The sequence below is a fragment of the Hyaena hyaena genome, unplaced genomic scaffold (assembly GCF_003009895.1).
Source record: "Hyaena hyaena isolate Hyena2069 unplaced genomic scaffold, ASM300989v1 scaffold_427, whole genome shotgun sequence".
In the NCBI taxonomy this organism is placed as follows: Eukaryota; Metazoa; Chordata; class Mammalia; order Carnivora; family Hyaenidae; genus Hyaena; species Hyaena hyaena.
The window spans coordinates 881,708-897,316 of record NW_024081064.1 but is presented as its reverse complement, the minus strand read 5'-3'; the positions used below and the strand labels follow the sequence as shown (position 1 = coordinate 897,316).

The 15,609-nt window shown below is 52.7% G+C and overlaps 1 protein-coding gene and 1 long non-coding RNA gene across 2 annotated transcripts in view; one reads left to right on the top strand and one right to left on the bottom strand.

Moving 5' to 3' along the window:
• The window catches only part of EVL (Enah/Vasp-like), a 141,405-nt gene that overhangs the window by 36,269 nt on the left and 89,527 nt on the right, over positions 1-15,609 (top strand).
• LOC120245744 lies at positions 11,221-14,955 on the bottom strand. Its single transcript, XR_005531864.1, has 2 exons — positions 14,598-14,955; positions 11,221-11,646 (listed from the first exon to the last, which is right to left on the bottom strand). It is a non-coding gene; the product is annotated as an uncharacterized LOC120245744 (long non-coding RNA).

Genomic DNA, 15,609 nt, shown 5'->3' with positions numbered 1-15,609 from the left:
CCCGCATTCCGGTGGGCTCTATCCCAGTCACAGGGGTGGGAGGCGCAGAGGTGGTGCAGGTCAGGGGTGTCTGCTGCATGCCCAAGTGCGGCAGGGCGAAGGGGTGTGCTCATGCGTACATTTGCCGGGGACCCCACCTTGAGCCTCGTCTGCGCTGCTGTGGAGGGTGTGGAGTTATGAATACAGAATAGCAACTCTTTATCCAGGAGTCTCTTGCTCTCTTTTGTTTTTCCTCCTTTGTCAAACTCACGGAGTCCACCGCTCTTTTAAAAAATGTTCCTGGTAGCCGTGAAGATGAAAAACCCTGCAGGTCTGTCTGCTTAGTTGAGGTTTGATTTTGGCTCTGATTTCCCCCCCTCATTGTTAATAGTAATCTCGTGCCTGGGCAGTTTGCTGGGAAGTGCCCTGACCGTGTTTTGTTAGCAGGGTCCTCCTCTGCTTTCGGAAGCGTTTCAGCTGCTGTAATTGTCGATGCTCCAAATGAGTCTTTTGTGAATCTTAGTCCTTCTCCTTCCTCCATCTCTTCTCTGGGGATCTGTCCCTGGACACGGATGTGGGAAGGGATGTTCCAACAGAGAGAGTTTCTGAGAAATGAAAATAAAGGAGGTGGAATGGGAGGATCTGATCATTCGTGTGCACGTTTCCACCTTTTGGAACATATGGAAGAGAGTGTGTCTGTGTGTGTCTGTCCCTACCCTCCGGCAGTCTCTCCTTTCTCGGATGGAATTTCAGTGTGTTTTAGAACGGAGCGTAAATACCGTATCGATGGGCGAGGGGGTGATTGTGTGGGAACCCCGGTTCTCTCTCTGCAGGCCTTTTCTTCCCTCCCGGGGGTTGCTGCAATAGACATTATGATGATAATAGAATAACCACCTTTCATTATCTGTAAGAGGAAATTAGAGACCTTTTCCTCAAAATCGAGAGAGTAAATGACAGAGGGTCACCAGATTCGCAGGAAGGAAAGCAGGGCTGGAAGGGGTGTCCCCGCCCTTTCAGTAAACTTGGAGCTTTGGATCTAGAAGTTCTCCTTTGTTTAAGAGAGTGTCTCTGCGTTATTTCTAGTGGCCTGGGCTGCTGAAGAGGGTATTCTTTCCATGTGGCAGCATGCTCTGGGGACACGGGGACTGTGCCCTTACACGGTGGCCGGAATTTACCGTTTTATGGTAGCTCCATTAGATAACTAACAATAATTTGTTTTGTGCTCGACATGTTAGAGTACATAGGTCCATAGAGAATGAATTCGGAGTCCCGGGATCGGATCCCCGTTTGAAGATTAGCTTTTCTGATCCTTCCGAGAGTCACGGAGGAGTTTTGCAGATTGTAGAAAGTAATACAGCTGTGAGGTTCGTATCTTGCTGTTAGCATTTATTCTAGATGGAGTAAGCCTTAGCTAACCACCTTGAACAGAGCTTGGAGCAGGTCACCTCCTCTCCTACTTAGGGAAGAGGCATATGTATTGGTGAGCCTAGTCCCACTTGGGCGAGCTCCTAGCCCCAAAGTTGGGTCTCAGGAGTTGGAACGGGGTCAGGTTGAAGGCCACTGCACTGCTGGGCTGAGAAGGTGGGGCCGTCTGTGGAAAGTAGACCCGAAAAGGGAGGTCTGTTCCTGTGCTTCCAGCCTCACTCAAGCTGGCCCCAAAGAGCTTTGCCGACCCAGTAGGTGTGGGCTGGGCTTTGAGGGTCTGCAGTCCTGACGAATTCCCAGGTGATGGTGATGCTGTAGGTCCGGGGAGCAGACCCTCAGAACCGTGGGCTTGGGGAAGGTAGACACGCTGCCGTTATTGAGGATGGAGGTCTGAGACAAAGGCGGGGAGGTCCAGGTAGGAAAGCAGTCCGGAGCCGGAAGCCCCACATCCGGTTCAGGCAGGTGGACCCAAGGGGGCATGCTCATGGGAGGTTAAGCTATGACCAGTGTCGTCACAACAGCCCCTCCTCCTGGGGGTTGGGGGGGCAGTGAAACGGAGTGTATAGCCTGGTTCCTGCCGTGTATGGACCTGGCAAGCCTCTTCACCTTTTATAGTCATCACTTTCTGTGTGTATTTTCTCTAAGGAAGTCTGTAACGCCATTAGTAGCAAATGAGAGGGCATGAACTTGCTCTTGGCGCCGTGGCGCCCTTTCCCTGTGTGGATGGTGGAGGAGAGGCCCCGGGGCAGCTCTGTGCACTCGTGACGCATGTTTATGGGTCTCCCCCGTGCACACGCTGCAACCCCGATGGCACAATGGCCACGTCCACTGTGAGAAGGAAGTGCGGTGCTCACAGGGACACGTGCACACACCGCCACTCCCCAGTAAGTTACTAGGAGTTCCCTGAGAGCTTTCCGGCATCCCGTGTTTTTAACTTTGACCCCTCAGTGCCTGACATGCTTGGTGCACAGTAAGTCCTCAGTAAGCAGTTGACACCGCTCATTTTCAGAAGGTTTAACAAGGAAGGGAAAACAAGCAAGTGATCGGGCTGGCTTGGCGCAGGCCTGGTGCTGCGGCCACAGTGCTGCCGAGTGTGCCGGCTCAGAGGAGCCTGTCGCAAAGCCTGCCGCTGACCTCCTGAGAAACATGCGGTGTGTCCTCGGCGCACCCCGGCCCGGCCGCTGGAGTGGCAGAGCTCCACTCACGTGTCATAAGGGATCTCTGCAGGTGCTCTCCCTCTAGAACATGCTGACCGTTGTCATGCTCGGCTCGGGCCAAACCCACTGGGTTGCAGAATCTGAGAGCTTGAGGGGCTGGGCCGGCATTTTCCAGATGGTTAGGGGAGGTTTTGCCTGCCGTTGGCTTCAAGACTGTTCTGACACCAGGCAAGCTGTGCTAGCTGGCTGTTGCGGGAGACACGCTTCGCTTACACGTTTACCTTCCTAAAGAGACTTCCTACGTGAGAAGTGTACGGAATCCATAGTTTAGTAAACATTTACAGTTACCACACCGCAGAGACTGCCTTCTGAGCACTACTGAGCACCAGAGACCGCTCTGGGGAGGACTATGGTTTTCCTTCCACTTCAGACTCTGAGCGGCGACCACATCCCCTCCCACCCCCAGAATAAACATTTTTATATGTGATTTTTGGCTCTATAATCTCACAAGGGAGAATGGAACCCAAATCAGAAACCACTGTTTCTCAGAATTCCTGATACGTATTCCGATTTATTTCTAGAAGGAATGTGGTGTTCCAGCCCCACGATCTAAAATCCACAGTTGGAACGTGTCAGTCACAGACTCTGAGTCTGTTGCGCTTTATTTTATTTTTTAAGTAAAATGTTACAGCAGCGTTGAGGTTCAAACTCGGGAGGTTCAAACTCCACCCAGCTCTTTCTTAATTCACATTTATATCTAGTCTTGGGAAATGTTTTTACTTCTCTTGCTCTTTCACTGGAGTATGGAAATGGGTTAAAATGAGTGGTATCGGGAAGTCCTGAACTTCGGAAGCCAGGACAGCCAGCCTGGCCCCTCTCGTTTCCCTGGCCCCGCAATCTGCAAAAGAGATGTTTAGCTACAGTGGCTTTTACACTATGGCGAGCACGTGAGGCTCACCGACGAGATGGAGACGGGGCTGGGCAGGGATGGGGACGGTGCCTGTGGTGTCCCAGAGGCCGCTGGCTGCCTTTCCCCCAGCAACGGTAACCCACATAGAGTAAAACAAAACAAAGGCTCGCGGATCTGGGCACACCTGAAGCCCATCTCTCCTACCCAGACCTTTCCCCGGACTGGTGCTGCTACCCAGAAGTCTACCCGGCATCTCAAACTTAACACCTCTAACACCTTTCTTGTATTTTGTCCTAACCCATGACTTCTCCGGTTTTCCAGAGAAAACCGCCTTCCTTTGGTGGCTCAGTCATCTCTGACTCCATTCCTTCCCCTCCACTCCATGTCTGAGCCATCCGGGGAAGTTCTGTCAGCCCTGCGCCAAAGCATTCCCCGTGTCCCAGCACTTCTGAGCGTCTCCAGCGCTGCCGGCCTGGTCCACGCCGCCGCCGTCTCCTGCACAGCCCCCGCCGTGGCCTGGCCCACGCCTCCGCTGTCTCCCGCACAACCCCCACCGTGGCCTGGTCCACACTGCCACCGTCTCCCACACAGCCCCCGCCGTGGCCTGGCCCACGCCTCCGCCGTCTCCTGCGCAGCCCCCGCCATGGCCGTGTAACTGGCCTCCAAGCTTCCCGTCTGCCTTGTCCTCATGCTCCTGGTTCTTCGGCTCTTTTTCGTTGTAAAATATCAAGTCAGGTCACGTCAGCCCAGTGCTCAGAACCTTCCAGGGGCTTCCCACCTGCCTGCCGGTGCCCCAGCTCTTGGGGCATCTCGCAGGGCCTGCTCAGCCTGGCCTGTCGCCACCATCCTCCCATCTCCCCTGGCCTCTCCTCCAGATGCCCACATGGTTGGCGCCCGTGTCTCCTGGGGTCTTTGCTCAGCGGCGGCCCCACCTCTCTTTTTCACACACCCCTTCCCACGTCTTTCTGCCTCCTGCACCTTGGGCTCCTGGAGGTCAGGGAACGTATCTGAGTCGTCCTGCATCACCACCAACCCCTAGCGTACCGTCGGCTCTCATCTAGGAGGGGCTGGGAAATGCCCGCCGGACTGATACTGTAGGTTAAAATCATCTAAATTATGTAAGTCTCAGTCCCTGACTGCGAGGAGCTTGTTATGACCACACGGTCTCTGCTCCCCCAGGATCGATGCGAATGCACGGCTGTGTGGGTCTTTAACAGGTGGTAGTGGGAGCATCCGGTTGGAGGAAGTAGCGGAGGGCAGAGCGCTGAGGGAGAGGAGAGTGGCGCAGGAGAGGAGGACAGACTGCACTGAACGGACAGTTTCCCCTCGGGTTTGGCCACAAGCAAAATGTTATTTTGGGAAACAATTTTGCTGGTATGGTGGCAAAGCAGACACATTTTAAACTAGCAGTCTGTCCTCCATTATTAAATAAGTGTTGGCGATTATTGCTGAGTTTTGCTGACAGAGAGGCAGTGCCGTGGATCTGGGGTCCAAAGACTTGGCTTCAGTTTGTGTAATGTGAACTTCAATGTGACCTTGGGCAAGTCACTGTATTTATCTAGGCCTTAGTTATTTCGCTTCTAGGAAAAGGGCTACTTTGAGGATAATATATAGGGAAGAAATAGTGTATAAATGACAAGATTTTGCTATAATGTTCATATTTTATATTTTAGAATCTGTGGAAGCTTAATCAGTTAACATTTAACTGGCTCAGATGCTACTTTTTGAAACAGTCCGGATTTCCATTCCTCATTTCTCTTTGCTTAGCATATTAGTAGTGTCTTATGTTAAACACTTGAGAACAAAACTTAGAGGAAAGAGTTTAACTGGACTCATTACGCAGAGGAATGGGGAAGAGGATACCGTCCTGGGTCCCGAGGATTCTTGCTGGTGACTTAGGGTACTTGGAAAAGTATCTCTGTGTAGGTTTCAAAGACTCGGCATATATCTTTTGGAAGGAGGGAGGGCCTTTCAGCAATGAGGGTTAACTATTCATTGCAAAAACACTTCCTGAACATTTACTAAATAGAAGCCCTAGTAGAAAATGCAAATATGTGACCTATGTGTAATCTTCAGGCCTTCCTGCCGAAATTTACTGTCCTGAAAAGGTGCTGAACCAGCACCAAAAGCATGAGGTGAGGTAGCCAAAGACAAACACCGGAATGTAGGATAAATTCTTAGGACGCTGATGAGGGATGTGCATGCTCAGGAGAAGGATGCGACTTTGCCGCACTGAGAATTAAAGGGGACTTTTGGGGGCGGGGAGGGGCGCCTGGGTGGGTCTGTCGGTTAAGCGTCTGACTTTGACTCAGGTCATGATCTCATGGCTTGTGGGTTCGAGCCCCACATCGGGCTCTGTGCTGACAGCTCAGACCCTGGAGCTTGCTTTAGATTCTGTCTCCCTGTCTCTGTCTCTCCCTCACTCATGCTCTGTCTCTCTCTGCCTCTCAAAAATACATGTTAAAAATTTTTTTAAAAATAAAGGGGACTTTTCAGGAGGAGGCGTCTCTTGAGGGAGTCGGGGAGAAGTGTGGGGTTTGGGCGGAAGAAAATAAGGCAGGGGCAGCTCAGGAGCCTGGGGGCCGACATGGGTGTGGGGTACGGTGTGTGTCCCCAGCCATGCTTTGCCTGATGAAACCCGAAGAGAAGAGATTTTTCTCCCTCTCAGAGCAGCTGAATCTGTTTTGTCCTTTCCTCGCCATTGGCGACATCTCTGCCCTGAAGGTCACTGACTTGCAGGGGTGAGGCCTTTTCCCCCTAAGGTGTATGTGACACTTGAGGGAGGCGCTGCTGGTGCCATTGCTTCCCTGCTAGTCTCGCTCCCACCAGCAACTTACTTAGGCCCTTTGTGCTTCAGTTTGCCTCTCTGCAAAATGGGCATATTACCCACCTCCCAGAGTTGCGGTGTTGATGAAATAAGATTACTTAACACCGAGCATCTGGCATCGGCCTCAGGAGACACTCCACAAATTAATTTCTTTCATTTCCCTTAAGTAACAAAATATTTAGTTAGACCCCCATCCTGGACTGAAAGTTGCACACGAGCCAGGAGGGAGGCCTGACACCCTAAGAACAGAGAACCTCGCCTCCCACCCGCCGAGGGTGCAGACTCCAGAGTCCCAGAAAGCAGGCCCTGTAGTGTTCGTGCGGAGCTCGGGGACCCCGGCTCTGCTGGCTCGCAGACTCACGGGAGACCGAGTTCCTTGCCATTGGCGGACTGAGGTTCTGGTGCCTTCTGTCCAGTTAGGACAGCACAGCCAGAGCCCAGCCCCGGTGTGGGCATCCCCTCGGTACCTCCGTACTTGGTCCACAGGCACGTGTCACTGTTGTGCGTCCCCTGTGTTTCCGGAGCCTCTGTAAGAACAAGGTGCCCGGTGAGCTAGCGTGGGCTGCTTGGGACAGTACAGTGTGTGACCTACAGGGGCTACCCTGTCGGGGGAGGCAGAGTGGGTCACGGTCGAGAACACAGTGGTGACACCTTTCCAGTGAGAAGCAGCTGGTGTATGTGTGACAGGGGACATTTGAGCCCAGGGGCTCTGCCGGCCGTCAGGAGACGCTTCTGACGATCCTCAAGTTGAGGGTTCCATGCGACCGCTCTCACTGGGGGTGCCCATCGCGATCCTGACCCGGCGCCCCAGCTGCACCTCAGCCCCGCTGAGCCCAGCTGTGCAGACGTGGAGCCTGGGCACGGGCACGCTTGCAGGCTCTGCCAGTGATGCCGATGCACACGTCCAGTTAGAGTTTGCAGCAAGAGCGTGATCTGGGGGATCTGGGAGCCCTGAACCCTGGGGATACTGTGTTACGCTTCCCTTCACTCGGATCTCGTGTGTGCACCCGGAAAATAGAGATATACTTTGTTCACAGAGATGTGGTTCAGAGAGGGTAAGTGACGGCCCCATGGGAGCTTCGGAAGGTTGGGAGCGCCGGGTCCAGAAACGTGCTCGCACGTGCCGTGGGACTCGTGGGTCCAGGTGTGTGGCACGCATGGCTTGCAGGGACTGCAGCGTTTGGTCTGGACTGAACTCATGCTGGTTCACGGCCTTTCCTGGGTTCGGTAACCTCACAGCCAGTCGCTTCAGCTGTCAGGAGTTCATTCTTACCCGTCTACAAGCGAGGGGGACTGTCTGCACGCCAGTCACCAGGTCGGCGCCTGCCCCGTGCCGGGGCTGGTCTTGCTGTGTGCTCCCTGACACTGGCCGCCCTCCATCTTTACCAGCACCCGTGCTGAAGGAGGAAAAGACAACCCGCGTTTACCTGTGGGCGCCCTGGGGAAAACCTGAAAACTTGGAGCTCCTCCATCTTTGAAGATCACTTCTTGGCCACTGGTGTGCAGGCTGCAGTCCAGGGGCACCAGGAAGGAGCCAGGAGCAGGAAAAGGGGCGTCCCTCCGGGGGCTCCCAGGGCTCCCTCCCGAGGGTGGAGAAGCTGAGCTCCAGTCGGACCTCTCACTGTGTGCAGTGGTAGCTCAGAAGCGGTGGGTGCATCCAGATAGAGCCTTCTTGAGGGAGGCAGGCAGGACTGTGTGGCTGGAGTACTTTCGTGAGGAGGACATTGAACAAACTCTGATATAAAGAAGCGTTTGCATTCAGTGATGAAACTCCTTTCCCTGGAGAGAAGATGCTCCCATAATTGGAAACTTGGAGCCCTTCCAAAGCCAGAGAGCGAAAACTGCCTCTGTTTATTGCTCCTGCCTGCTGAAGAGCAAGGAAGGTGGGGATCCCCGAGGTAGAGGAAGGTAGACGCATTTTGCTACAGGTGATCCTCTGCCATTGTGTGTTTTCCTGGTCTTGGGTGGGATATTCATGCTAAGCAGACCCCTGGTATGAACCTAGCAGGAATCAGGTCATCCCGCCCTGACTGAAGACATGAAGGACGGCTTGCTTCAAGAAAGATGGGGACCGAGAGGAACGTGTCCTACTTTGGGGACCAGATTATAATACAGCCCAGTCTCTTGCCAGTCCGGTGCCGCTTCTCTTCCGCATGTGGAGCCCTCGTGGCCGGACTGCGTGCTGTCTTACAGCTCAGCTCCCAGGACTCTTCCTTCTGCCCCAGGGAATCTGGCCACGGAGCCGCACACACCACTTTGCTTCCCGTCTCGAAGCCTTTGTCGTCTCTCCGTGAAGTCCTTGGAAACCCAGCCCCGTGCGCACTTCCCTCAAGAAGCCTTTTCTGACCCCTTTATTCACATAAACTCTGTTCTTTCTAAACCCCCTTACAGCACTCGAGGTATATCGCACATAATCTGATATTTAATTTTTCTCAGCCTTATTTTCTTGAGTAGAGTGAAGGTTACTTGAAGGCAGAAAGAATGTTGGACTGTCTTCATTCTTTCTGTCACACTCGGACAGAGTTGGGTGCATCGTGCCTTCTCAGCACCTTTATTTTTATCGTTTTTTAATTTTTTTTAAATTTATTTTTGAGACAGAGAGAGACAGAGTACAAGTGGGGGAGGGGCAGAGAGAAGGAAACAGAATCAGAAGCAGGCTCCAGGCTCTGAGCTGTCAGCACAGAACCTGATGCAGGGCTCGAACCCACGAACCATGAGATCATGACCTGAGCCAAAGTTGGACACTCAACCGACTGAGCCACCCAGGCGCCCCCTTTCTATCATTTTTTTGAAACCTCCTGCCATGTGCCAGCCATTGTTAAGGGCCCTAGAGGACACTTGCTGGCTTCTAGACATCTGTCCACTTCGCAGCATGGAGGCATGATTAGGATTTCGCCAGAGCTATCGAATCCAGTGAGCAGGACCTTTGAATGGGTAGCATTGGCCCAGGCAGTAGATGTGCAGGAAGGCCGGAAAGCACTAGGTGGTAGATTTTCAAAACTGTAGGGATTTGGAAAAGTATTTGAGCTAATAAATATGCATCTGAAGTTTAAGGTGTCCTTACGTATTTAAATGAAATGGTCTTTTTTTTATTTGAGAGAGAGAGAGTGCACGTGCATGTGCACGCACGTGAGCTGGGAAGGGGCAGAGGGAGACAGGGAGACCGAGAGAATCCCAAGCAGGCTCCACGCTCAGCCTGATGCAGGGCCTGATCCCACGACCCTGGGATCGTGACCTGAGCCAAAATCAAGAGTTGGACACTGAACTGACTGGACCACCAAGCACCCTATAAATGAAATCTTTCTGATTCCTCTAGATTCAGACAAAGAGGATCACACCCACGTGTTTCAGGTCCTTCCATTACCACCTCGCATCCCCTACAGTCCTGCCCGCTGGGGGCACCAGGCCTGTCTCGCCTCAGGAGCACCTGGGAAGACTCGGAGAGGTCAGAGCGCTTTCCCACGGTCAGATACCTGCTTCGTTGGAAAATGAGCCGGGGCCCATTTTGCCCTTTCATAGCCACCTCCTCCAACCCTGATTTCGTGAAATGAGGAAAACCGGTCAGGTGCCCTAGTGATACTCGTTTCATGCACTGTCTTGTTGAAAATATGAGTATATCACATTTATTGAGCCTTAACTAGGAACGTTGCAACCTGCTCAGCACCTTCTATGCATGAACACCCGTACCGCTGTCCTCATAAGAGTCCTGTGACAGGGCTGCCGTTCTGGTCCTGCCTCGCAGATAGCAGAAGCCGCAGCACACGCCAGCTGAGTGACCTAGGCAGAGCCACACACGGCTGGCCTCTGCACCTGAGGTCCTTGCGCTCCGGGACCTGTGCTTCTGACCGCTCCCTTCGTCACACAGGAGGCTTCAGCGGGAACAAAGGTCCTGTGAGCAGTTGTTTGGGAAAAACTGCACGGACTCCCCTGGGAAAGGGCAGTGCATAGTAGCGTGAAGGCTCTGAGAAGTCCTGCGGGGTGGGGTGCAGTGGGTGGGAATTTCGCCCCCGAGTTTCCCACATGAGTTTGGTGAAGGAACTTTTATTGCCCAACATGTGGTTTTTAGTTGACACTGTAGAAGATCCCGCCACAGTGGGGGGAGATTTGGAGACTGGGAATTAGAAATTGGGGTGAAGAAGAGAGTCTTCAGGACAAAATCTACAGTGGAGGAGGTAAAAAAAAAAAAAAAAAAAGTCTCATTTGAGCATGGATTCAGCTTCTTGCTCTTCTTGGCCATGCATCCTTTTGGGGTCCCACTTGCCCTGTCTGTAAAATGCGACCATTGTGAGGAAAAGTGTGATTGTATGTGCAAAACTGCTTGGTAAATGATGAAACTCAAGGTTTTTTTTTTTTTTTTTTTTTTTTTTTTTAATGTTTTATTTATTTCTAGGAGAGAGAGAGAGAGACAGCGTGAGCAGGGGAGGGTCAGAGAGAGGGAGTCACAGACTGAAACAGGCTCCAGGCTCTGAGCTGGCAGTCAGCACAGAGCCCGATGCGGGGCTCGAACCCACGAACCGTGAGATCATGACCTGAGCTGAAGTTGGACGCTTAACTGACTGAGCCACCCAGGCGCCCCTCAAGGTTGTTGTTTTTAATTGTCATTTACCAGCTCACTCGTGTCCTGGTGCCTAGCTCAGTACCTGCCACCTGTTTGAAGGACAATTAACAGTTATTGGACGAGTGAGTGCATTTTGCCTTGTGTCCTGTAACTGGTATGTTACAACTGAAACATTTTCTTCTTCCCATTTTATTGAAATCTAATGGACATACAGTGAAACTTCTTATAAAATGGTACGTTTCCCCTTGAAATTTCCTTCTAAATTGTGTTTTTGCTGGTTTTTGTGTTTGGGGAGTTTAAGAACTTCCCTCTGTTGGAAAATCAGGAACCACATTTCTCTCATTCACTTTGTCACACCCGAGGCTGGCCCGCGACAGCAGTTTATTTTGTTTTTTTGACATGTCTCTGGCAGTGAGAGATTTTTGGACAGTTCCAAAATGGTAAATTTCAATCAACAGTGTGCGTGTGTGGGTTTTGTTGTTGTTGTTGGATTTTTTTTTTTAACACTGCTCGTTCCCTCAGATGTGCCCATCTGCGAGTGTGTTTTTTAAAGGAAGTTCTCCTGTATCACACTCCCAGTGTAATTCCTGCCCGTGTTTCCTCCTCGAGGACTGGCAGGGAGAGAGATGCGCTGCAGTTTTGCATCCCAGCGCGGTTCTTCCCGCTGGAGAGAGAGAGGGTGGAGACGATTCTTTACCTGCTTCAAATAAGCCCTTTGCTTTCAGCGCCTGGCCAGAAGAGACAGATGTGTGTTCAAGGTCATTCCGTAGGGAAGATGTTGCACAATGATCTATAAATTAAAAAGAAGAGAGAGGCGATCCGATCAGCATTTAGATCGCGGTGGCTGGCCTGTAATTCCTCCAGAGACTGTGGTTGGCCGGCAGCCTGCTGGGAGAGGAAGGGGTGGGTGGAGGGGAGCTGGCGTTCCATTCCCCCGCAGTCTGTGGGCCTAACCCCCCACCCGCACTTCAGGGTGGCACAGAACCCCGGCCCGAGTCTCTTGGCCGTGGTGATTGGTTCAGGGGCACATCTGCTTTTGAAGAGTCTTCCGGGGCCCTTGGGCAGGATCGTTAGGAAAGATGCGTTTGGCTTTTTTTTCTGGGATCGAGAGCTGTCAGGACCAAGAGAGCCGCAAGCCGTTGACAGCCAGCATGTGGGGACAGAGTGTCTGATAATGAAGCCAACAGAGAGGGGAGCAGAGTTCAGTGGTGGCCAAAGACCCGGGTTTTCCTGGCGTCATTGAGCTGCTGCTTTAGGCACTGAGCTGCTTCAGGCGGGCTTATTCAGGAGCCGTATGCGTGCGTGCGTGTGTGTTTGCGCGCGCGCGTGTGTGTTCACTACATGAACAATAAATTCCATTTTTCTCTGTTAGTATCTTTCACCACTGAGAGAATCCCAAATAAAACAAACTGTGCAAAATAAAAAGCAGACTAAAACTTGTATCACTTTTCCCTCCAGAGGAGGTGACCCTCCCTCCCATCTTCAGAATTGCCAGACCACATTCACAGCTTTGTATGCCATCTGCCTGTCTGACTGGAGACTGTCTGGCCCACTGTCAGGGACCAAATCGTGCCCCCCCCTCCCCATTCATAGGTTGAAGCCTCAACCCCCAGTGTGACTGTATTTGAAGATAAGTAGGTAATTAAGACTAATTAATTAAAAAGATGAGCAGGTTAATCGAGCAGGGAATCACGGCTAACTGAGGCCCGAAGGCTGGGGCCCTGATCCGGTAGGTTGGTGTCCTTAGGAGGAGCACTGAGGCGCCGAGCAAAGGGCACGTGGGACACGGGAGACGGCCGTCCGTAGGCCAAGGAGAGAGGCACCTTGGTCATGGGCTTGCAGCCTCTAGAGCCATGCAGAAGAACATTTCTGGCCCTAAGCCCCCCCAGTGTGGGGTTTGCTGACCGCAGTCCGAGCTGCGAACTCCAGGTGCCTTTGGAAGAAAGAAAGGAGGGGCGCCGGGTGGCTTGGTCAGTTGAGCGTCTGACTTCAGTGCAGGTCGTGATCTTGTGGTTCTTGCATTCGAGCCCCGCATCGGGCTCTGTGCTGTCAGTGGGGTGCCCTCCTCTGCTCACACTCTCTCTCTTTGAAAAATAAAGTAAAAACCATTAAAAGAATAAACGAATAATTTAAAATTGCAAGGGGGCTGGTGAGGGTGCTCAGGACCACGTCTGAGGCACAGCCCGTGAGGGCCTGGGGGGGCTCCTCGGGGGAGAGCAGGCAGCGTGAGGCCCGCGGGGCTGGAGCTCTGGGAGACCCTTGTTTGGACACACTCGTCAGGTCCCTGGAGGCGTTCCCGGTGGGAGGAGGGGTGGCACTTAGGAGCACCCTCTGTGTCCCAGGCACTGTGCAGTCCTCTTCTTTTGTTCGTTCGGACCCAGAACCTGGTCATGGTCCCCAGGTGGTCGGCAGCAGAGCCAGGACCAGAACTCCAGTCTGCGGATTCCTGGCCTGTTGCTTTCATCCCTGGCCCCATAGCAAGGGGACAGCATAGACGGGGGGGTGGCCAGACCGCGCAGAAATCAGCCCTGACGGGGACACCTCGGCCGGAGAGCTGCACCCTGGGTCCTGGCCATTGCGGGGGAGCCAGCAGCCCTGCGACTGGCTCTGCCCGTTTAATCAGACACCACAGTGAGCGTGCCCTGTAGGATTAGGAGGAAACACAGGAAATCGAAGAAGCCGTGGCACGTGGGGAGACCTGCTGAGCACGGGCAAAGCCAATAGGGCAGGTTCAGCAAACGGGTCATAACCCTGCTGTTGTCTGGGCACTTTGCTGGCTCTGCCGGGCTGCCGGCACCCTGACCTGCTGCATCCCAGAGCAGGGGGCCCGGCAGCAGGCACTGCCAGGGCTCTGGGCCCCAAATCACGTACTCTCTTAACCTGGCACTTCACCCGCCCACCTGCCCCATTAGGTGTCTTTGTGTTTGATGACCTGGTTTTATTAATTGAAAAATTAATAACAGCTCATAATAAAACACTCAAACAGAATAACACTAGGACTTCACTGAGATCCTTCAACACTCGGCAGAGGCCACCGCTTGGCTGGGAAGCCATCTGGGATGGTGGTGGTATCAGGTACAATGTAGGACCGTGTGTGTGTGTGTGTGTGTGTGTGTGTGTGTGTGTGTGTGTAGGAGGAGGGGGGGCATGCTGTAAGGAAAGAATATGGCTTTGTTTACTCACAAGGATTAGGAATTCAGTGGCAAGTTGTGGGTTCTTGTTATTTTTATGACTTTCTCTGGGTTCTCTTGAATACATCAAGCAACTGGCCTCTGCACATAACAGCTTACAAAACAGTCATTAGGCAGGACACCAAGTACGTGTGAGACCCGAAGGGGGACAGCGTGGTGAGGAGGAGTGATGAGCCCCTCAGAGCCCACAGATGGCCAGCACTCGTCAGACGAGATTCCTCATCCAACTGCCCCATCATTGCACTTTTCCCTGCTTTTCCACTGTTGGTGCGATGAAGCTCAGTCATTTCCTAATCACAACAATCCCTGTTCGGCTTCCTCGGGTGGAAGTTTAGATAAAAGGAGTCGCACGGGTGCGTAGGGTGGAAAGAACTGCTGAAGTGTCCACCGAACCCCACTCAAGCAAGTTCAAGACAAGCAGCTGTGGCGAGGCCCATCCCCCACACGGAGGGGTGACCAGCGGATTCGTCGGCCAGCACCCCGTCCCTTCTCTCTGGCTCTGCGCCCCGGGGGGTGCCCCCGACCCCGCGGACCTCGCTCTTGTCCTTACCAGTTTCTGCCCCTGCGCGTGCCTGCTCCGGCACTGGGAGGACGCGGCAGCCCCTGGGCCCAGCGCGACAGTGTCGCCCGTGCTCTGCTCCCCTCGGCAGACTCTCACGAGCCCCGTCTGTGCATCTGCTCTCTCCATCCTGCTTGCTTCTGAGCACGTGAAAAGTGATTGTGCCTTTTTTCTTCTCCTGAACTCCTCCTTACTCCTTGAAGGTGACACGCTGTGCAGTCGCTCCTGTGTCCTGCCTCGTCCCCCTCCTGGCTGGGCGGGGCTCCTCCCCGACCACGCCCAGGCTGCACCTGCTGATCTTGTACTTGCGTCACTGCTGTTTCTCACCCTTTGTCCCCTGTTTTGACGTTATTAGGTTACAGGTGGGGGAGAAGGTGATGACTCCGTTGCCCTTCAGAAAACTCACCCACACAAACAGAACAAAACTGGACTCTTGCATGGTCCTTACAGCTCACTCCCAAGAAAGTAAGCCTTTTCCTGGATCTTCCTATCTTTTGCTTTTACGTTTTCCCCAGTCTGTACCTGCGGGCAGCACGCACCTTCCCTGGGACATTAGGACCAAGAGGCAAGGTTTCTCCGTGACGCTTCTCCATTTCACCTTCGTTACCTTTGCTACCTATGCTTTTAATTGGTCCATAAGTAGTTCAGTACCTCAGTTTCTTCCCACTTTTAAATTAGTACAATGCTGTAGGCAGGCCACCGTGCAAAAGAAATACTGGTTGTAATAACACACAGAATGGCACACTATACGGTCATGTGCTATTACTCCATTAGTAATACAAGAATATATAACATACAGTAACATATGTTTAGAAACAGTTGAACTGTTGTTGAAGATGAACATAATGGACTGCAAAGACCTTCCTTCCATTGCTCTATTTAACTCTGAGACCAAGAAAGCAATCAGTATTACTTAGAAGGAGGAAGTTATATGTGGAAGAGCAGAGAGGAAAGTTTTGAAAAGATACCAAACTGTCTTTCAGAACTCCTGGTGTAAGAGTAT